Genomic DNA, 22,995 nt, shown 5'->3' with positions numbered 1-22,995 from the left:
GAATTGTGAGATAGCCATTTTGTTCAACGTATTTTAAAGTTCTGGAAACTAGGTCTTTGAGGATGACAACCCCCCCCAACAACCCTCAGGGCAAGGGTTATAATTTATACTCTGGGACAAATAAGGTTTTCATTGAAAGCGTTGCTGTAGAAACTTAAAAAAGGGCTCATTCGATTGGACATTGAAATGGCTAGTGCCCTTTTTAATACCGTAGTCGAAAGTGATGTGAGGGCAACTAACCCCCCTCTCACGCCGACCATTTATCCAAAAACATCCAATCAAAATTCTGAGATAGCCATTTGTTCAACGTAGTTGTAAGTTCTGCTAATTAGGTCTTTGAGGATGATAGCCCCCTCAGGGCCCTCAGGGCATGCAACTAACCCTCTCTCACGCCCACCATTTTCCCAAACACATCCAATCAAAATTTTGAGATAGCTATTATTTTCAACGTAGTTGAAAGTTCTGGAAATTATGTCGTTGAGTCTGAACCCCCTCAGAGCCCTGGGGGCAAGGGTTGTAAGTTATGCCCTGGGGGCATATGATGTTTTTATAGAAAACGCTGTCGTAAAACTTCAAAAAAGAAGTCATTCAATTGAAAATTAAAAGCGCTAGCACCCTTTTTAATACTTGAAAGTAATTGGAGGACAACTAACTCCCCTCTTACGCCCACCATCCAATCAAAATTTTGAGATATTCATTTGGTTCAACGTAGTTAAAGGCTATGGAAATAATTTCTTTTAGGATGACTAGCTGTAAACCATGCAAGAAGTGAAGTTTGGTTAATGCTAATGAAATAAAACAAAATAGGATAAAAATATAATAGTTTAGAAACAAAATTTGGTTATATATTTGCACATTAGGGGGGGGGGGGAAAAGCATAGCATATATTAAATACGTAACCGAACTCAGGTACCTTTTTCCCCCCTTAATCCCAAAAACTAAAGTTTCAAGATTGTAAACGCAGTTAGAATCCACTGTTTGCAATCCAATTCTCTGTTGAAAGAATCTATTTGACTAGTTTCTTTTATCATATATCTTGCGTGGCTTACAGCCACGTACAATACAATACACGTACGATGAAGTACAATAAAATTGTTTTCAGCTTCACAACTTTGCTCAATCCCAAATTATAAGGTTTCAAACATATGCAAACACATTTATTAAATTTTGGAAATAAAACATTGATGTGGCTTAAAATTCTGCTCAAATAACTGAAATTGCATTTTCAGAGCAAAACCCAGACAAAAAGAAACTGATAACAGATAACTAAGGTAAAATTTTGTTTTGTAAAAATTTCAATAGGTAGGCTACAAACCTGTCATGTAGGCAAATTTCAAGACGCTCTAGAGGTAGAAGGAGTGAAAGTCTTTAATCCAACTTAACTTCCCATGACATTCTTTAGCATATAGACCTATACCTGATAGTTTGATTTTCCTAACCTAAACCCCTTCCAAGATAGCCAAAAGTAGCTGAAGTAGAATTTTACCCTCAAATTATTTATCTTCCATAGATTTTGCCATGAATCAATACTTTTTTTTAAAAATTGATTAAGCAGCAAAGAAGAAACATTAACAAAATTAAAAACTGAAAAATTGTATTGAAAATATAGGCTATATATTTGCACATTAGGGGGAGAGAGTGTTGGTAAAGTACATTGAGGTGGTTGTATAAATGATGGAGGTAAGTAGCCTACTGAAGGGCTTGTAATGATTTTTTCATGATTTTATGGTTTTTCTTTTTAAGTAGGCCTAACTTTTGACAGATGCATCCAGTTTCATTATTTCTATAGAACTTTGAGCCATACTAAGGATCTTTGGTAAATATTTACCAAATCATATTATTGAGTTAGGAATAAAGTGAATACACCATTTGATGCCTTATTTTATGCTGATTACAAATATAATAATCATTTCTATTGAAAATAAATTTCAGCCCCCCTACCCTAATTTACCCCCCACCCCCATATGTGCAAATATATATCCTGAATTGACATATATAGGGGGGGGGGGCTAAAATTCATTTCCAATAGAAATGATTATTATATTTGTAATCAGCATAAAAAAAGGCATCAAATGGTATGTTCATTTTGATAGCTTCTTTGTGTGGTTAAAAAATGAAATACCTTTGGGGTCCCTTTAGGGCTCAAGATACAATTTCCAACAGAAGTAATTATTGTATTATGAAAGAGTGCAAAAAACCACCAACAATGTTTTCACTTTCATCCTAGGTAAATTATAGTGCCACCTAGAAATTTCCCAATAATTTCTTATTTGCCTAAAAGGATTTTTTAGATAGCTAACTAGTTGGACAAGTTTAACAATTATTAAGCATAGCTGGATGGTATTTTTACATTCTATAGAATAGATATTTTTTTATATTATCCATTGGATATGCTCCTACAAAGTTGGAGACATCCAGTTTAGCCAGACTGATTAATGCGAAATATGAATAACAGTTGAAGCAAGCATGAGAATCTGATTAATATAAACATTATGTTTATCTTAGAATGAAAATTTCATTGATTTTCTATAGCCTAGGTGTTTATGAGACCTTTAAAGGGGCAGGGCTGAGGACAAATTGTCAAAATGCAAACAATATGATTAAAAAAGCATAATTTTAGTAATCTAAAACACCTTTCTGTTCTAGGATATCTTTTATTGTTAAGTTGGTATTCTTAACCTTTACTAAATCCCTTTCTTTTTAATAATTTAAAAGCAGAAAGTAGGAAGTATTAAGTACCATAAGCTTGGAATAAATTGAGAGGGAAGAGGAGCATTTGTTGAAATGCATAGCTTGGTGCTTTAGTGAGTTGTTGGTACCATAGTAGTAAACCACACAAACTCAATGCAGTTTTTATGCACTGAATTTTCTCTTGTATTTCTTGTTTGTCATTAAATTGATGCTGTACCTCAAAGAATAACTGTATCTTGTTTACAACTGACTTCTAATATGTGTGGCTAAACTATGTATAATTTATTAGGGGCTCTAGCCATAACTAGTAGAGGTTTGATAAAAGATCTGAACAAATGACTGAACATCAAAAGCCAATCCCCTTCCCCTTTCCTAGACATCCAAGAAAACTATTGAACTTCTCACATTTTGATGAGTTAAAAAACAATAAATCTTTGCAGAAAGATGTAAGATTAGCCTTGTTTTTTCACTAATCAATATGCTATGATCTTACATATTTTGTCATAAAAAACATTTAAAAGTGAAAACTTTGAACTAAGATCTTACATCTTTTGTTGTTTTTATGCAAACGTCTTCCTTCATTCTGCTCTGATCAGCGGTCTGAGAACAATGATGAGTTGATCATCATTGTTCTATATGGTAGAATGATGGCATCTTTCATGTATTTTGCTAACATCAGTGAGCTGTAAGACCTTAGAACAAAGATGAGTTGAAAAAACGATAATCTTTGCAGAAAGATGAAAGATCTTAGCTGTAAGATCTTAGTGCTAAAAACGGCCCTATTTTCGTTTTTTAGCTCATTTTTGTTCTAAGATCTTACAGCTCACTGATGTTAGAAAAAAGTGCCAAAAACGCTTATAATTGCCTTTGTCAATCTTATCGTCCTTAGTATTCTTAAGTCACATAGAAAATATCAAGACAGAAAGTTGAATTTTTGGCTTTCAATTAATGCTAGAAGATTTTTAAGGAAACTTCTGGTTAAGTTCTTATTGAGAGGCTTATTGGTGTCTTGGGAAGTAGTTGAGCTAGGTGAATAAGACTTTCAGGATCTGAGGTATGAAATGTATCCAGGAAGGTATTGCCAAGCTAACATCTCTTTTCAAGGACTGCATATATGATAGCCTAAGTCACTAGCCTACTTATTTAAATTTTAGCAAAATAACAATTTATACTAATTTTTGGATTTTCAATTTCCCATTTAGACTTTTTTTTTAAAACATAAACAGAATTCTAAAATAGCCTACTTGCTTAGCCTAGATTATTCCTGAAAATACTTCACTCCCCTGCTATTGTACAAATTTATTGCTCAAATTATTTATCTTCCATAGATTTTGCCATGAATCAATACTTTTTTAAAAAAATTGATTAAGCAGCAAAGAAGAAACATTAACAAAATTAAAAACTGAAAAATTGTATTGAAAATATAGGCTATATATTTGCACATTAGGGGGAGAGAGTGTTGGTAAAGTACAGTGAAGTCGTTGTATAAATGATGGAGACAAGTAGCCTGCTGTAGGGCTTGTTATTATGTAATCATGATTTTATAGTGCTTCTTTTTAAGTAGGTCTAACTTTTGACAGATACATCCAGTTTCATTATTTCTATAGAACTTTGAGCCATACTAAGGATCTTTGGTAAATATTTACCAAATCATATTATTGAGTTAGGAATAAAGTGAATACACCATTTGATGCCTTATTTTATGCTGATTACAAATATAATAATCATTTCTATTGGAAATGAATTTCAGCCCCCCCAAACCTAACCTAACCCCACCCCCATATGTGCAAATATATATCCTGAATGGACATATATAGGGGGGGGGGGCTAAAATTCATTTCCAATAGAAATGATTATTATATTTGTAATCAGCATAAAAAAGGCATCAAATGGTATGTTCACTTTATTTGAAACTCAATAATATGATTTGATAAATATTTACTGGATCTTTTTCAACAATTTAATAAAAAGATATAAATATCCTGATAAATATCAGAAGGTTATGATACAGTAGGCTATTAGGCTATCCACCTAGTTAGATGTTCATGCTATGCATAAGAGAAACAATTATCTGGCTAGTCTAATATTATCACCAAATTGCTAAGAGAAGTGACTTAACTGCCTAGATTGATTAATATCAGAGGGGGTAGGACAAAGTGTTATCCACCCAGTTAGATGTTCATGCTGGCTATTTGTCTGCCTATTTGAATATTGTCAATAGTTTCATGAAAAATTTACATATATGTTTTAGTTAGATATCAGAAGCATTAAGTTAAAGTATTAACCACCTAGTTAGAGATTCTAAGTTGGCTCTTATGCTTTATTGCATCTGGCTAGCAAGCTAAAACTAGTTCTCTGTTAAATTTTAATTATTTTCCTAGTTGAATAATTTGGCAAATTTCTAGGTGACACTATAATTTAGCTAGGATGAAAGTGAAAACATCATTTGATGCCTTTTTTATGCTCTTTCATAATTCAATAGTTGCTTCTGCTGCAAATTGCATCTTGCGCCCTTAAAGGGGCCCCAAAGGTGTTTTATATGAATAATGAAAGAGCATAAAAAAGCATCAATGATATATTCACTTTTATCCTAGCTAAATGATATGGCCCACTGCAAATATACCATGAACTTCCATAAATATATGTATATGGTATACCATATACCATGAAAACTATTGAACTTCTTGCATTTTCTGCTGGAAATAGAGATATTCATTATTAAGGAAACCTGCATAATCAGAGTGTCTTTTTTTCAATGGAGTAGTTTTCTATTTTAAAATTTGAGAAACAGCTGTCCCTAAAATGTTCTTGTAGTTTGATTAACCTATGGTAAAAATATGCTCAAAGGAACTGGGATTTGAGCAATTTGGCTTCCTTGGGAGTTTTTTGTGATGTTACCTGTTGTAAATAACATTTTTGTCAACAAAAAAGACATTAAATTTCTTTTATTATTACTCAGGTCTCCTAGTTGAACCACAGATTCTTCATAGACCTAAATGGTTGTCAGACCTCATCAAAGACCCCTTGGGTTTTTGATGGTTAACCAATACTAAGGATTGCACATCAATTGTAAGGCCCTCCATCATTTTAAATCAATTTGAAGTATGGAATTGACCTATGGGAAATTTTCTGTAAAGGGTTTTGTGCAGTTTGGTGTATTTACATATATTTTTTTTTACATATTTAGTCATTAGAGATGGAAAGGGGGTAAAAGTTTAGTGGTACACCCAAATGAATAATACAAGTAAGTATTCTAGAAAATGGGAATGCAGCTATAATTTAAAGTAGTTTAGAATGTTCAGTCAATATATCTGATATTCCATAACAAAGCAACACCATTGCTCAATTACTTTTTTTCTTCTTCTTCTTCTTCTTCAATTATAGGCTTCTGATGAATCCATTTAACCTTTTTCGTATTGTATGATTATGTCAGGGGTGTCCTGGGAAATCAAATATAGAGATTAGACTATTATTATTCAATAATAGACTTTATACATCATTGATGAAACCACCTATATTTAGGCAATTAAAGACAGCTTTGAACAATTCAGCATCATCAGTTGAAGAGTGTCTCCTTTGTGTTAGTTGGTCAATATTAGGGGTTAGCTTGAGGCGCTTGAATATAGCAGATAAAGTTAGCCATTCTTTTTTATGGTTGAGAGTTGCCACAGGGCAACCAAAAAGAACATGGTTGATGGTTTCATCATAGGTTTGACATAGGCGGCAAAGAGGGCTGATTACTGTTGGAATGGTTGTGTTTTGATAGAGATAAGTTTGGCTGCTAAGGCCAGTAGCATTTGATCGTATTCTGTGGTACATCTTTGAGTCTTTCCGGGATGTAAATGGAGAAAGGTTTGGTGGACATTGGTTTGTTAGATAAATTTTTAGGCGCCAATGGTTTACATCTCTTACTGGGATAGGTCTTCCAGAAATTATTTCATGCTGAAGGGCAGATTTAGCTATTTCATCTGCCTTGTGGTTCCCTTTTATACCCATATGACTTGGGATGTATTGGAATTTTGTGGATATACCTTGTTTAAGTAGTTGGTTCAATAGTACAAGAGTGGTGGAGGTATCATTGTCTGGGTAATCTGAATGCTCTGGTGATATTGAGGCAAGGGCTGATTTTGAGTCTGAATAAATTATAAGCGGGGTGTTTCTTGGGGGGTTTGGCATCTTTATAATGGTTTCCAATGCAATGTTGATGGCAGCTATTTCAGCTGTCATGATACTCACATCATTTTGGAGCCTTTCAGCAGCTGCTATACCTAAAAATGGGAAGTGGACTCCACAAGCAGTCCTAGAATCTGTTTTTGAGCCATCCACAAAAATTGGGAGGTGGTGGATATATCTCTGAGACTCTAATTCATGAAATAATGATTTTACATAGGCAAGGGAAAGGTCTGTTTTAATAGCTGGCGCAAACAAAAGGTTCACTTCTGGGTAGGGGTTAGCCCAGGAAGGTATCCGGGGGTAAATTTGAAATAAAGAAGATGAAGGTATGGGGTAGGTCATTTGGGTGGTTACAAATTCCCGTGCAAGGCCCCTAAAAGCTCCAGGGTTTCTTAGCCAGTCATGTAATCAATGGGAACTGTTACCTTCAATTTTTGTAAAGTAGCGGGCAAGTAGAATGTTTCTACGCATGGTAATAGAGGTGAGACCACTTTCACTGAGGAGGAAGTTGGTTTTGGTGTGATTCCTGAGGCCAAGTATAGCACGGATCATAGTATTCTGGACAGTCTCCAGACAGCATAGTAGGGTATTTGAGCATGAGCCATATACAATTAGTCCATAATCAATCTGAGATCTAATATAAGTCTTACAGAAATTTGTTAGAGTTTTTTCATGGCAACCCCAAGGCGTATTGAGTAGCCTTTGTAGGATACGCATTTTCCTGAGGCATTTTATTCTCACATTTTCAATGTGGAGCCTGAAGGTTAGTTTTTGGTCTAGAGTGAGGCCAAGATCTTTGATGTGTTGTTGCTCTTGGATGACAACACCATTTAGGGTTAGTAGGGCAGATTGGGGATTTCTCTTATTATTAAACTGTACTATAGCTAATTTTAATGGGGCGGTGGGTAGGCATGAATTGTTGGAGAAACATTCAAATGCATAAATCAACTTTTGTAACATGGATTAGGCCAGTTCAAAATTATTTGAGGTAGACCATAAGACTATATCATATGCAAACTGAATATTTGTTTGGAGTCGGTTCATATCCCATAAGTATAGTGAAAACAGGAGACAGCTGAGGACAGCACCTTGGGGAAGGCCTTTGGAGACAGACTTTTTGGAAGTGATGTAGGAATTTACTTGGAGAACAAATGAGCGTTCAGATAGGTAACTTTTAAAGAAATTCACTACAGGTATTGGAAAACCCATTTTTGATAATTTTTGCAGTAGGAGTGGATGTTGGATATTATCATATGCGTTTTGGAAGTCCAAGAAGGCTGCAACCAGGATTTGGTTGTCTTTCAGACACTCAGATATGGCATTGGTTAGGCAAACAAATGCATCAATGGAAGAATGATATTTCCTAAATGCTGTTTGGGTATGTGGGATGAGGTGGTTAGACTCAGCAAACCAATACACTCGGGAGTGAATTATCTTCTCATATAATTTTCCCAGAGCTGGGGTAATCATAATGGGTCTGAAGGAGTTGGGGTCCTCTTTGGGTTTATTTTGTTTTAATATGGGGATGATGAGTGATGTTTTCCAAGCAGATGGGACGGAGGAATTGCTCCAGGCATTGTTGAAGAGAGATAAGAGTACTTTTTTAAACTCTATTGGAAGGTGTTGGAGTAAAGATGGATGGATCTGGTCGTGGCTGCAAGATGTTTTGGGTTTGATTGAATTGATTGCTTTATTCAGCTCAATCATTGTAAAATCTTGGAGTAGATACTGGGACCCAGGCAAGTCAAAATGGGGTGTTAATCTGATCTGAGGTGGATTATGAGAGGTGTTTTTGAATTTCTTCTCATAAAAATCTGCTAAAAATTTAGCCTTTTCTTCGTTGGTTTCCAGCTGCTGACCATTTAGAGTTAGCTGGTAATGGAAGGGGTTCTGTCTGGAGAATTTGCCACACATATTGTCTAGGAACTTATGAATCTTTGACTCTTGCGTTTTGTGGGACACTGATAAGAGAAAGTTTTTGCAAGCCTCTTCTTTTGCAAGTTTGATTGTTCTCTTAAGTTTTGCCTCTGCTTGTAGCTTTGCAATATATTTTCCAGTGGATGGATTTCTCTTGAAGGATCTGATGGCATTCCTTTTATTGTGCCAAGCCTCTTGGCAAGAGGATGTCCACCATGGCTTAGGGGGTTTGTTATTTTTCAGTGTTTCAGTGTTATTTTTCAGTGTTTCAGTGTTTTATGAAGTTTCCAAAAATAATAGTTTATTTCTTCTAAAAATGCACTCTCTCCCCCCCCCCTCTTTGAAAGTCCTATATATAGCCAAAGGAATATGTACCCTAAAAAGTAACAAAAACACCAAAATAATGAAATACTTATTTTATAATATGTCTATGAATCAGATTATCATGTTTCTTTCCATTTTTATCCTCCTTTTTCCAATAATTCAAATGATAATTTGTAAATTATGCAGTGATCCAACACACTAAGGACATAACTACTCCTTTTCCGAAAACAATGATGTTGGTTGAAGAAAATTAGGTTTTTTTTGTAATGTTGTCTAAGTTAAGACCAGAAATGCTTTTTGAGAAATTGAATCCTGAGAAATGATAGTTTGTCATTATCTTCTAGGTCTGAGGACCTCCACAAGGTCTGAGGACACAGGGACCTCCACAAATCAACTCCAGAAATAGGGTTTGCAACAAGTTGGAACATCGGCACAGTGTGTTTTTTCTTCTCAAGCTGGGCATTTCGTATCAAAGGAGTTGTCGTAGAAACTTCGAAAAGGGCTCATTGAATTGGAAATTGGAGTAACTATTGCCCTTTCTAATAGTCAAAAGTGATTGGAGGGCTACTAGTCCTCCCCCCACACCCATCATTCCCCAAAACTCATCCAATCAAAATTTTTAAATAGCCATTTTGTTTGGCATAGTGGATTTCCTGATAGAAGATATGTTTTTGAGGAGGACACTCCCCCACAACCCTCAGGGCAAGGGTTTTAAGTTATGCCCTGATGGCATATAAGAACAATGTTGCAATATACCATGTATTATTTTTTTCCTTTAGAGTAGGGCACTTCATATGGAAGGCGTTGTCACTGTTCTTTGAAAATGTCAAGCCTTCCATTCACTTTTGACTATTAAAAAGGGCGCTAGGCCTTTTGATTTCCAATCGAATGAGCCCTTTTGGAAACGACAACGCTTTCTATAAACACCTATAAACACCTTACATGCCCCCAGGGCGTAAATGACAATCCTTTCCCTAAGGTCTGTTAGGGTGGTTGTCATCCTCTAAGACCGAATTTCCAGAACTTTCAACTACGCTAAACAACATGGCTATCTCAAAATTTTGATTGGATGTGTTTGGGGAAATGGTGGGCTTGAGAGGGATGCTAGGCACCTTCCAATCACTTTCAACTATTAATAAGGGCACAAGCCACTCCAATTTGCAAATTTTCCAATTTCCAACAATTTTCAAACGAATGAGCGCTTTTCGAAGTTTCTATGACAACTTCTTCAATACAAAGTGCCCTGCTCTAAAGGAAAAAATTAATAAATAATACATTGTGCCAACATCGTTCTTATATGCCCCTAGGGTATAACTTAAAACCCTTGCCCTGAGGGTTGTGGGGTAGTTTCCTCCTCTTTCGTTAGTCCCTGTTTCTTGTCTCGTTATCGAGTGTCCCCGTTCTTTACTTAGGCAGCGCGATCGTGCTGCCTATGATTTATACAACAACTTTCTATATGAACCTTATATGCCCCAGGGTATAACTTACAACCCTTGAACTGAGGGCTCTGAGAAGGTTATCATCCTAAAAGACCTAATTTCCAGAACATTCAACTACGTTAAACAAAATGGATGTCTCAAAATTTTGATTGGATGTGTTTTGTAAAATGGTGGGCATGAGAGGGGCGTTAGTCGCTATCCAATCACTCAATTTTTTTTTATGGATGTGTTTGGGGAAATGATGGGTGTGGGGGGGGGCTAGTTGCCCTCCAATGACTTTCGACTATTAAAAAGGGCACTAGCCCTTCGAATTTCCAATCGAATGTGCTTTTTTGAAGTTTTTATGACAACAACTTCTTTAAAAACTTCTTTAACGGTTGTGGGGGAGTGTCATCCTCTAAAACATATTTTCTATCTGGAAATCTGCTGAACAAAATGGCTATCTCAAAATTTGGATTGAATGTGTTTGGGGGAATGATGAGCGTGGGGGGGGGGGGCTAGTTGCCCTCCTATCACTTTCGACTATTAAAAAGGGCACTAGAAATCTCAATTTCCAATCAAATGAGCCCATTTTGTAGTTTCTACAACGACCCCTTCCATATGAAGTGCCCAGCTCTAAAGGAAAACAAAATAATAAATAGTACATCGTGCCAAAATCGTTCTTATATGCCCTCAGGGCATAACTTAAAACCCTTGCCCCGAGCGTTGTGGGTGAGTGTCCTCCTCAAAACCATATTTTCTCTCTGGAAATCAACTACGCTGAACAAAATGACTATCTCAAAATGTTGATTTGATGTGTTTGGGGAAATGATGGGTGTGGGGGGGGGGGTTAGTTGCCCGCCAATCACTTTTGACTATTAAAAAGGGCACTAACCCTTTGAATTTCCAATCGAATGAGCCTTTTTTGAAGTTTCTATGACAACGCCTATAAAAACCTTATATGCCCCCAGGGCATAACTTAAAACCCTTGCCCTGAGGGTTATGGGGGAGGGTCCTCCTCAAAAACATATTTTCTATCTGGAAATCAATTATGCTGAACAAAATCGCTATATCAAAACTTAAATTGGATGTGTTTGGGGAAATGATGGGAAGGGGGGGGGGGCTAGTTGCCCTCCAATCACTTTTGACGATTAAAAAGGGCACTAGAACTCTCAATTTCCAATAGAATGAGCCCCTTTTGATGTTTCTATGACGACCCCTTCCATATGAAGTGCCCTGCTCTAAAGGAAAAAAATGGTACATAGTACATTGCAACATTGTTCTTATATGCCCTCAGGGCATAACTTAAAACCCTTGCCCCGAGGGTTGTGGGGGCGTGTTCTCCTCAAAAACATATTTTCTATCTGGATATCAACTACGCTGACCAAAATGGCTATTTAAAAACTTTATATGCCTAAGTAAAGAACAATGTGGGCACAATGTGTTTTTTTTTTCTTCAACTGGGCACTTCGTATCAAAGGAGTTGTTGTAGAAATTTCGAAAATGGCTCATTCGATTGGAAATTGGAGTGGCTAGTGCCCTTCTTAATAGTAGAAAGTGATTGGTGGGAAACTAGCCCCCCCACACCCATCTTTTCCCCACAAATAGCAAATCAAAATTTTGAGATAGCCATTTTGTTCAGCAAAGTTGATTTCCCAATAGAAAATATGTTTTTGAGGAGGACACTCCAACACAACCCTCGGGGCAAGGGTTTTAAGTTATTCCGTTTGCATATAAGAACAATGTTGGCACAATGTACTATGTGTTATTTTTTTTTCCTTTAGAGCAGGACACTTCATATGGAAAGGGTCGTCGTAAAAACTTCAAAAGGGGCTCATTCGATTGGAAATTGAGAATTCTAGTGCCCTTGTAATAGTCGAAAGTGATTGGAAGTAACTAGCCCCTCCCCCACGCCCATCATTCCCCCAAACACATCCAATCAAAATTTTGAGATAGCCATTTTTTTCAGCGTAGTTAATTTCCAGATAGAAAAGATGTTTTTGAGCAGGACACCCCCCCTCCCCACAATCCTCTGGGCAAGGGTTTTAAGTTATGCCCTGGAGGCATATAAGGTTCTTATAGAAGGGGTCGTCGTAGAAACTTCAAAAGGGGCTCATTTGCTGGGAAATTGAGAGTTATAGTGCTCTTTGTAATAGTCGAAAGTGATTGGAGGGCAACTAGCCCCCAAAGCCCATCATTCCCCCAAACACATCCAATCGAAATTTTGAGATAGCGATTTTGTTCAGTGTAGTTTATTTCCAGATAGAAAATATGTTTTCTGGAAGGACACTCCCCAACAACCCTCATGACAAGTGTTTTGAGTTATGCCCTGGGGGTAGATAATGTTTTTAAAGAAGGCGTTGTCGTATAAACTTCAAAACAGGCCCATTCGATTGGAAATTCGAAGGGCTAGTACCCTTTTTAATAGGCGAAAGTGATATGAGGGCAAATAGCCCCCCCCCCACGCCATCATTCCTCCAAACACACCCAATCCACAGTTTGAGATAGCCATTTTGTTAAGCGTAGTTGATTTCCAGATAGAAAATATGTTTTCTAGGGGGACACTCCCCCACAGCCCTCAGGGCAAGGGTTTTAAGTTATGCCCTGAGGGCACTGAAGGTTTTTACAGAAGGTGTTGTCGTAGAAACTTCAAAACATGCCCATCCGATTGGAAATTCGAAGGGTTAGCACCCTTTTTAATAGTCGAAAGTGATTGGAGGGCAACAACAACCCCCCTCCCCCAACGCGCATCATTCCTCCAAACACATCCAATCAAAAGTTTGAGATAAACATTTTGTTCAACCTAGTTGGTTTCCAGATAGAAAAAATGTTTTTGAGGAGGACACCCCCCCCCCCCCCACAACCCTCAGGGCAAGGGTTTTAAGTTATGACCTGGGGGTATATAAGGTTCTTATAGAAGGGGTTGTCGTAGAAACTTCGAAAGGGGCTCATTCGATTGGAAATTGAAAGTTATAGTGCTCTTTTTAATAGTCGAAAGTGATTGGAGGGCAACTAGCCCCCCAAAGCCCATCATTCCCCCAAACACATCCAATCGAAATTTTGAGATAGCCATTTTGTTCAGCATAGTTGATTTCTCGATAGAAAATATGTTTTCTGGAAGGACACTCCCCCACAACCCTCAGGGCAAGGGTTTTAAGTTATGCCCTGGGGGCATGTAAGGTTTTTACAGAAGGAGTTGTCGTAGAAACTTCAAGACAGGCCCATTTGATTGGAAATTCGAAGCGCTAGTGCCCTTTTTAATAGTCGAAAGTGATTGGAGCCGCCCCCCCCCCCCACGCCATCATTCCTCCAAACACATCCAATCAAAATTTTGAGATAGCAATTTTGTTCAGCGTAGTTTATTTCCAGATAGAAATAGGTTTTGAGGAGGAAATCCCCCACAACCCTCAGGGCAAGGGTTTTAAGTTATGCCCTGGGGGCATATAAGGTTTTTATAGAAGGCGTTGTCGTAGAAACTTCAAAAAAGACTCATTCGATTGGAAATTCAAAGGGTTAGTGCCCATTTTAACAGTTGAAAGTGATTGGATTGCAACTAGCCCCCCCCCCACACCCATCATTCCCTCAAACACATCAATTCAAAATTTTGAGATAGCCATTTTGTTCAGCGTAGTACATTTCCAGATAGAATATATGTTTTTGAGCAGGACACTTCCACAACCCTCAGGGCAAGGGTTTTAAGTTATGCCCTGGCGGCATATAAGGTTTTTATAGAAGGCGTTGTCGTAGAAACTTCAAAACAGACTCATTTGATTAGAAATTCAAAGGGCTAGTACCCTTTTTAATAGTCAAAAGTGATTGGAGGGTAACTAGCCCCCCCCATGCCCATTATTTCCCCAAACACATCCAATCAAAATTTTGAGATAGCCATTTTGTTCAGCGTAGTTGATTTCCAGATAGAAAATATGTTTTTGACAACCCTCAGGGCAAGGGTTTTAAGTTATGCCCTGGGGGCATATAAGGTTTTTATAGAAAGGGTCGTCGTAGAAACTTCAAAAGGAGCTCATTCGATTGGAAATTCAAAGGGCTAGTGCCCTTTTTAATAGTCGAAAGTGATTGGAGGGCAACTAACCCTCCTCCACGCCCATCATTCCCCCAAACACATCCAAACAAAATTTTGAGATAGCCATTTTGTTCAGCGTAGTTTATTTCCAGATAGAAAATATGTTTTTGAGGAGGACACTCCCCCACAACCTTGAGGACAAGGATTTTAAGTTATGCCCTAGGGGCATATAAGGTTTTTATAGAAGGCGTTTTCGTAGAAACTTCAAAACAGGCCCATTCGATTAGAAATTTGAAGGGCTAGCACCCTTTTTAATAGTCGAAATTGACTGGAGGACAACTACCCGCCCCCCACGCCCATCATTCCCCCAAACACATCCAATCAAAATTTTGAGATAGCCATTTTGTTCAGAGTAGTTGATTTCCATATATAAAATATGTTTTCTTGGAGGACACTCCCCACAGCCCTCAGGGCAAGGGTTTTAAGGTTTTTACAGAAGGCGTAGTCGTAGAAACTTTAAAACAGGCCCATTCGATTGGAAATTGAGAGTTCTAGTGCCCTTTTTAATAGTCGAGAGTGATTGGAGGGCAACTAGCCCCCCCCCAAGCCCATCATTTCCCCAAACACATCCCATCAAAATTTTGAGATAGCCATTTTGTTCAGAGATGATTTCCACATAGAAAATATGTTTTTTAGGAGGACGCTCCCCCAAAACCCTCAGGACAATGGTTTTAAGTTATGCCCAGGGGGCATATAAGGTTTTTACAGAAGGTGTTGTCGTAGAAACTTCAAAACAGGCCCATTTGATTGAAAATTCGAAGGGCTAGGGCCCTTTTCAATAGTCTAAAGAGATAGGAGGGCAACTAGCCCCCCCCCACGCCCGTCTTTCCCCCGAACACATGCAATCAAAATTCTGAGATAGCCATTTTGTTCAACGTAGTTGATTTCCAGATGGAAAATATGTTTTTGAGGAGGACACTCGCCCACAACCCTCAGGGCAAAAGTTTTAAGCTATGCCCTGGGGCCATATAAGGTTTTTATAGAAGGCGTTGTCGTAGAAACTTGAAAAGAGACTCATTTGATTGGAAATTCAAAGGGCTAGTACCCTTTTTAATAGTCGAGAGTGATTGGATTGGAGGGCAACTAGCCTGCCCCCACGCCCATCATTTCCCCAAACACATTCAATTAAAATTTTCAGATAGCGATTTTGTTTGGCGTAGTTGATTTCCAGATAGAAAATATGTTTTTGAGGAGGACACTCCCCCACCACCCTCAAAGAAACTTCAAAAAAGACTCATTCGATTGGAAATTCAATGGGCTAGTGTCCTTTTTAATAGTCAAGTGATTGGAGGGCAACTATCCCCCCCACGCCCATCATTCCCCCAAACACATTCAATCAAAATTTTGAGATAGCGATTTTGTTTGGCTTAGTTGATTTCCAGATAGAAAATATGTTTTTGAGGACACTCCCCCACCACCCTCAGGGCAAGGCTTTTAAGTTATGCGCTGGGGGGTATATAAGGTTTTTATGGAAGGGGTTGTCGTTGAAACATCAAAAGGCGCTTATTCGAGTGGAAATTGAGAGTTCTAGTGTGCTTTTTAATAGTCGAAAGTGATTGGAGGGCAAGCAGCCTAGCCCCCCCTCCTCACGCCCATCATTCCCCCAAACACATCCCATCAAAATGTTGAGATAGCCATTTTGTTCAGCGTACTTGATTTCCAGAGAGAAAATATGTTTTTGAGGAGGACACCCCCAACCACCCTCAGGGCAAGGGTTTTAAGTTATACCCTGGGGAATATAAGGTTTTTATAGAAGGGGTCGTCGTAGAAACTTCAAAAGGGGCTCATTCGATTGAAAATTGAGAGTTCTAGTGCCCTTTTTAATAGTCGAAAGTGATTGGAGGACAACTAACCCTCCCCCACGCCCATCATTCCCCCAAACACATCCAAATAGAATTTTTAGATTGCCATTTTGTTCAGCGTAGTTGATTTCCAGATAGAAAATATGTTTTTGAGGAGGACACTCCCCCACAACCATCAGGGCAAGGATTTTAAGTTAAGCCCTGGGGGCATATCAGGTTTTTATAGAAGGTGTTTTCGTAGAAACTTCAAAACAGGCTCATTCGATTAGAAATTCGAAGGGCTAGTGTCCTTTTAATAGTCGAAAGTGATTGGAGGGCAACTAGCCCCCCAAGCCCATCATTCCCCCAAATACATCCAATCAAAATTTTGAGATAGCCATTTTGTCCAAGGTAGTTGATTTCTCGATAGAAAATATGTTTTTGAGGAGGTCACTACCCCACAACCCTCAGGGCAAGGGTTTAAAGGTATGCCCTGGGGGCATATAAGGTTTTCATAAAAGGTATTGTTGTAAAAACTTCAAAAAAAGCTCATTCGATTGGAAATTCAAAGGGCTAGTGCCCTTTTTAATGGTTGAAAGTGATTGGAGGGCAACTAGCCCCCCCCCCAAGCCGATCATTCCCCCAAACACATCCAATCAGCACAAATCAAAAACAAAAATTTTCTTGCTCTCACGAATTTATATTTGAGAGGAGCAGAGAATCAGTTCCTGGCACTTTCGATGATGCCAGCCATCGTGAAAAATTGGCTGCACTAGCCTCTTAATTTCCATCTGTGGAAACAACCCCACATCTCAGGAAAATGAAGTAAAAATCTGGGCGAACCATGAATCACTTTCTTCTGGTTCCCATCCCCTAAAATAATCGAATGAATAATACTCGCCGATGAGGGATGAAAATAATATTGAACATCTTCCCGCAGGGGATCTTCCCCAAGGGATTCCTCCCCCTCATAAAGGAACAAACCCTCTTTTGAGTTAATAAAACCATTCTCAGATTTCTTCCCCATTTTTTTCAATCCAACACACAATTCAGTATCTCCCGATCTTTCCGTAACTCGTTGTTGACAAGTCAATTCTATGTCATGGGTATTCTCCTCCCTCCTCAGTTTTTTCGTCTTATCATAATTTCGTAATTTTCCCAGTGGTTCTTGGACCTTTTTTCCCCCCTATTATTTATGTCATCAAGGCAAAGCCCATCCAACATTTTTTTTATCTTTCGCCCCTGCAGACTGAATCTCCAAATTTTTGCTCTTTTGTACACTTCTTTTTTCATCTCTACTTTTCTCAATTCTGTCATTTGCGCCAAATAATATATCACCGTTATATCTAATTTGGACTCCAGTGTCCACTATCTTTGACTGAATAATTTCATTGTAGCTCCGTTTAATATCTCTTTTCTCTCTCTTAGTTCTCTTTTGTTTTGTAGTAGCATTAAATAAATCGTCATGAAATTTGAATTGGACTTCAGTGTTCATCCTTGACTGCATTTCTTCATTGTATCTCCGTTTAATATCTTTTTTCTCTCTTTTAGTCTTCTTTATTCTTACCGCAGAAACAATTATTTCGTCATCAAATGGGAACTGTACTCCGACATTTCGTTTTTCATATTCTACAAAAATTTCTCGAATGTTCCGAGGAAAAGCGCGTACAATAAATTTTGTCTCCTTTTTCTCTGGTACAATCGGTGTTTCATTTTGGCCTATACTTGTTAGCGTCTCATATTCATTAAAAGTGTTTTCAAGTTTTCCATTTTCTGGAAATTTTTTCGAAAACTCATTCTCGCGCGTCTTTTTTTCAATATTTTGTGTTCTTTTTACTTCCGCATCCCATTTTTGTGGATTATCAGCCTTTTGAACCCGAGTATCAAGTATTTCATTTTTTCGACAGGGTGGCACAGCCTTCCCATTTGTTTTATGGGCCGGTCCACCTCCCCGCCTTGTCAACGAAGTATTACGTTTTCCCGTAAAAGTCTTTAATGTCCGGTAATTTTCTTTTTCTCGCGATTGATTCTTAGACAAATTATTATGGCTATCTGACAGCCTAGAAGTTAGTTGTGATAAAATCTCACTTTCTGGAATTCCCCAGCGGGCTTCTATTAGGCCTATCATGGTTCTTTTAAACTCTTCCTTTTTTTCTCTAGCTATTCTTCCTTCCTCCATGAAATTTAATATTCGATGTGCCATATCTATTCGAGTGCTTTTTCACGAGCCCCTGCTGAACCTCTATTTAACACTGCTCCTTCTACTCAGACTACTTTGATTCCGTCTGTCATTATTTCTTCTTAATTCATTTTCTGAATCTGTTCGTTCTTTATCCGTATTGTCTCTTTCTGTATAGGCTACTCTAGCCCTTTCGTCCTGTTTTTTATTCTTTCTAATTTCATCTTTCTCAGCTTGCATTTTTCCCTTATATTTTTGGTGCTCTCTTTTAAAGGCCTCTGTATTTGCCTTTCTTTCTGTTTTCCTACTTTTTCTATGGACTTCACTCACCCTTCTCGGTTTTGAGTTCATCTTATCTCTGTCCGATATAAATTCAAAATTCCATTTGTCATTATTTCTTCTCAATTCCTTTTCTGAATTCATCTGTTCCATATCTGTACTATCTCTATCCCGCCACTCCCCTTCATTTGGCACAGCCTCTGAGGGATGAGTTCGTCTTGTTTTTTCATATATTATTTCTTCTTTGTTTATTTCGTACCCTCTCATTTTACCGCGTATACTTCTCTCAAATTATATTATCTCTTATTCAATTAGTCAATCTTGGTAAGTTCAAAAACTGTCACGCAAAAATTATGGTACTCAATTAATATTGTGAATTATCCGCTCCGTGTAATGAGATTCAACAATTTTTCAAATAACCGGAATGTCTAGACTTCATTAGGGAATAACGACTTCTTTCACAACAATCAGTTTTACGCGAGTGAATTATATCTCCGAAAAACGAACTAACGGGTTGGACGAGAAAATAATCAGAAAAACCGCGCGAATATTCCACTAGTGAATTAGCTGGACTAAACTCAAACAGGGGAACTACCCTGTAAAACAAATCACGTATCTTCCCTGGATACTCGTATTCCAAATATAATCTCCTCGTGGGCAGATTACTCAATAGGACAGGTGCCTCCCACCTTCCTTGTCCAATATGCGCACAAATTGACAAATTCTCCTAATTTGCCGTCCTCAATGCTCTTATAACCTTCGTCACTGAAGATTATATCTAAGTCCGCCACTTCACTCAAATAATAACCCAACTTCCAACGTTTTCTTATCTGTCCTTAAACCCTGTAATACTTTTAAATACGAAGATTCCCCCACTGTAAACTCAACTCATTAATTTCACGTTATTCTTTTTTATATTTGTCTAACAAGGCTATAGCCCATTATAGACCTTCTTATTAATTAATTGCGTATTTCTGTTTTTTTATATGCCACCACAATAGGCTATTTTCTAGGCCAAATTAATCGTCTCTTCGAAAACGTGGAATTCTTTTATTATCAACGCTGTTAATAATTCCTGTTCTTGCTGCCACCACTTATTGTGGGGGGTGTACCGCTGGCACCACTTATTGGATGTTTAACGTGCGGGGGTCACCACTTTTAAAGGCAAAAATGGCGCAAAGAGTTGCTATGCCACTTACTGGAGGGGGAAGATCCCTCTTTGGCCCCAAATTAGCGGGATTTCCGCGGTTACTCCAACGGTTCCGTATATACCAACGTTATCGGATGGTCTATGGCTACATTTAAAGCCAAAGTTTACCGATAAGGTTTTCTAACTATTTATTTAGTTTCGACCTAAGCTGAAAAGTTAAAAGAGTACGTAAAAAAAAACCTTACTGTATTCACAACACGTTGTATATAAGAACTGATTTCAAAAAGACTCTTTTTCCCAGCCAGCTCTGCTAGCCGCGTGCTGCGGCAGGGGTTACGAGGGTGGTAAATGAATCTTTCCAGCCAATCCTAGGACTTACTAATTTACTGGCCGACCTCCCTAACTGCGCAAGTCTTTACCTCGTGGTCTATTAAGCACGTACGCAGTTAAGAGGACCCAAAATGGCGTCACAAAAATAAAAGGAAAATTAATATTTATTACTCGAGGAAGGAAAATAATTAAGGGGCCAAAAGAAATGAATGCGGGGGGGGGACATTTATCTGAAAAAACTGGGACCAAGGGTTCCAACAACAGGCCAATTCGATTGGAAATTGAGAGTTCTAGTGCCCTTTTTAATAGTCGAAAGTGATTGGAGGGCAACTTGGATGGGCGAGATTGGATGGGCGAGGGCAACCCCCAAAGCCCATAATTTCCCCAAACACATCCAATCAAAATTTTGAGATAGCCATTTTGTTCGGCGTAGTTGATTTCCCCATAGAAAATATGTTTTCTAAGAGGACACTCCCCCACAACCATCAGGGCAATGGTATTAAGTTATGCTAAGGGGGAATATAATGTTTTTACAGAAGGCGTTGTCGTAGAAACTTCAAAACCGGCCCATTCGATTGGAAATTCGAAGGGCTAGTACCCTTTTCAATAATCGAAAGTGATTGGAGGTCAACTAGCCCCCCCCCCACGCCATCATTCCCCCAAGCACATCCAATCAAAATTTTGAGATAGCTATTTTGTTCAGCGTAGTTGATTTGCAGATAGAAAATATGTTTTTGAGGAGGATATTCCCCCACAACCCTCAGGGCAAGGGTTTTAAGTTATGCCCTGGGGGCATCTAAGGTTTTTATAGAAGATTTACAGATAGAAAATATTTTTTTGAGGAGGACACTCCCCCACAACCCTCAGGGCAAGGGTTTTAAGTTATACCCTGGGGGCATATAAGGTTTTTTATAGAAGGCGTTGTCGTAAAAACGTCAAAACAGGTTCATTCGATTGGAAATTCGAAGGGCTAGTGCCCTTTTAATAATCGAAAGTGATTGGAGGGCAACTAGCCCCCCAAGCCCATCATTCCCCCAAACACATCCAATCAAAATTTTGAGATAGCCATTTTGTTCAGCGTAGTTGATTTCTAGATAGAAAATATGTTTTTGAGGAGAACACTACCCCACAACCCTCAGGGCAAAGATTTAAAGTTATGCCCTGGGGGCATATAAGGTTTTCATAAAAGGTATTGTTGTAGAAACTTTGTTAGAAAATTTGTTCTCGAGTGTCCCCGTTCTTTACTTAGGCAGCGCGATACTGTTGCCTATGATTTAAACAACAACTTTACATATAAACCTTATATGCCCCCTGGGCATAACTTAAAACCCTTGCACTGAGGGCTCTGAGGGGGTTATTATCCTAAAAGACATAATTTCCAGAACGTTCAACTACGTTGAACAAAATGGATATCTCAAAATTTTGATTGGATGCGTTTTGGAAAATCGTTGGCGGGAGAGGGGCGTTAGTCGCTATCCAATCACTTTCAACTATTAAAAAAGGCATTAGCCCTTTCAATTTCCAATTGAATGAGCTCTTTTGAAGTTTATACAACAACAATTTCAGTAAAAACTTTATATGCCCCATGGCATAACTTACAACCCTTGCCCTGAGGGCTGTGGGGGGAGGGATTATCATCCTTAAAGACCTAATTGCCAAAACTTTTAACTACGTTGAATAAAATGGCTATCTAAAGATTTTGATTGGATGTGTTTGGGGAAAAGGTGGCCGTGAGAGGGGGTTAGTTGCCCTCAAATTACTTTCGATTATTAAAAAAGGTACTATCCCTTTGAATTTCAAATCGAATGAGCCCTTTTTCAAGTTTCTACGACAAAGATTTCAATAAAAACCTTTCATGTCCCCAGGGAATAACTTATAATCCTTGCCCAGAGGGTTGTGGGGGAGTGTCCTCTTCAAAAATATATTTTCTATCAGGAAATCGATTACCCTGAACAAAACGGCTATCTCAAAACTTTTATTGGATGTGTTTGGGGCAATGAAGGGCGGGGGGGGGGGGAGATAGTGGCCCTCCAATCACTTTCGACTATTAAAAGGGCACTAGCCCTTTGAATTTCCAATCGAATGAGCTTTTTTTGAAGTACATGTCCCCAGGGCATAACTTAAAACCCTTGCCATGAGGGCTGTGGGGGAGTGTCCTCCTCAAAAACATATTTACTATCTGGGAATCAACTACGCTGAACAAAATGGATATCTTAAAATTTTGCTTGGATGTGTTTGGGGAAATGATGGGCGTGGGGGGATTAGTTGCCCTCTAATCACTTTCGACAATTAAAAAGGGCACTAGCCCTTTGAATTTCCCATCGAGTGAGCCTTTTTTGAAGTTTCTACGACAACGCCTTCTATAAAAACCTTATATGCCCCGGGCATAACTTAAAACCCTTGCCGCGAGGGTTGTGGGGGAGTGTCCTCCTCAAAAACATATTTTCTATGTGGAAACCAACTACGCTGAACCAAATAGCTATCTCAAAATTTTGATTGGATGTGTGTGGGGGAATGATGGGCGTGGGAGGGGGGTGTAGTTGCCCTCCAATCACTTTCGATTATTAAAAAGGGCACTAGAACTCTCAATTTCCAATCGAATGAGCCCCTTTTGAATGTTTCTACGACAACCCCTTCTATGCCCCAGGGCATAACTTAAAACCCTTGCCCTG

The 22,995-nt window shown here is 38.5% G+C and overlaps 1 protein-coding gene across 5 annotated transcripts in view; it reads left to right on the top strand.

Annotated features, from left to right (window-relative positions):
• Positions 1–1,050: 1,050 nt before the first annotated feature.
• Positions 1,051–22,995, top strand: part of LOC148942348 (uncharacterized) — an 81,638-nt gene continuing 59,693 nt past the window's right edge. For all 5 annotated transcript variants that reach the window (XM_089103643.1, XM_089103646.1, XM_089103647.1 and 2 more), the window contains exon 1: positions 1,051–1,071. The gene's annotated coding sequence lies outside the window, so the exon portion shown is untranslated. The remainder of the gene's footprint in view (positions 1,072–22,995) is intronic.

Source organism: Artemia sp. Qi Xiang Cuo, chromosome 17, assembly GCF_049724085.1.
Source record: "Artemia sp. Qi Xiang Cuo chromosome 17, ASM4972408v1, whole genome shotgun sequence".
Classification (NCBI taxonomy): domain Eukaryota; kingdom Metazoa; phylum Arthropoda; class Branchiopoda; order Anostraca; family Artemiidae; genus Artemia; species Artemia sp. Qi Xiang Cuo.
The sequence above is the reverse complement of the archived record's forward strand: the minus strand, read 5'-3'. Positions and strand labels throughout refer to the sequence as shown.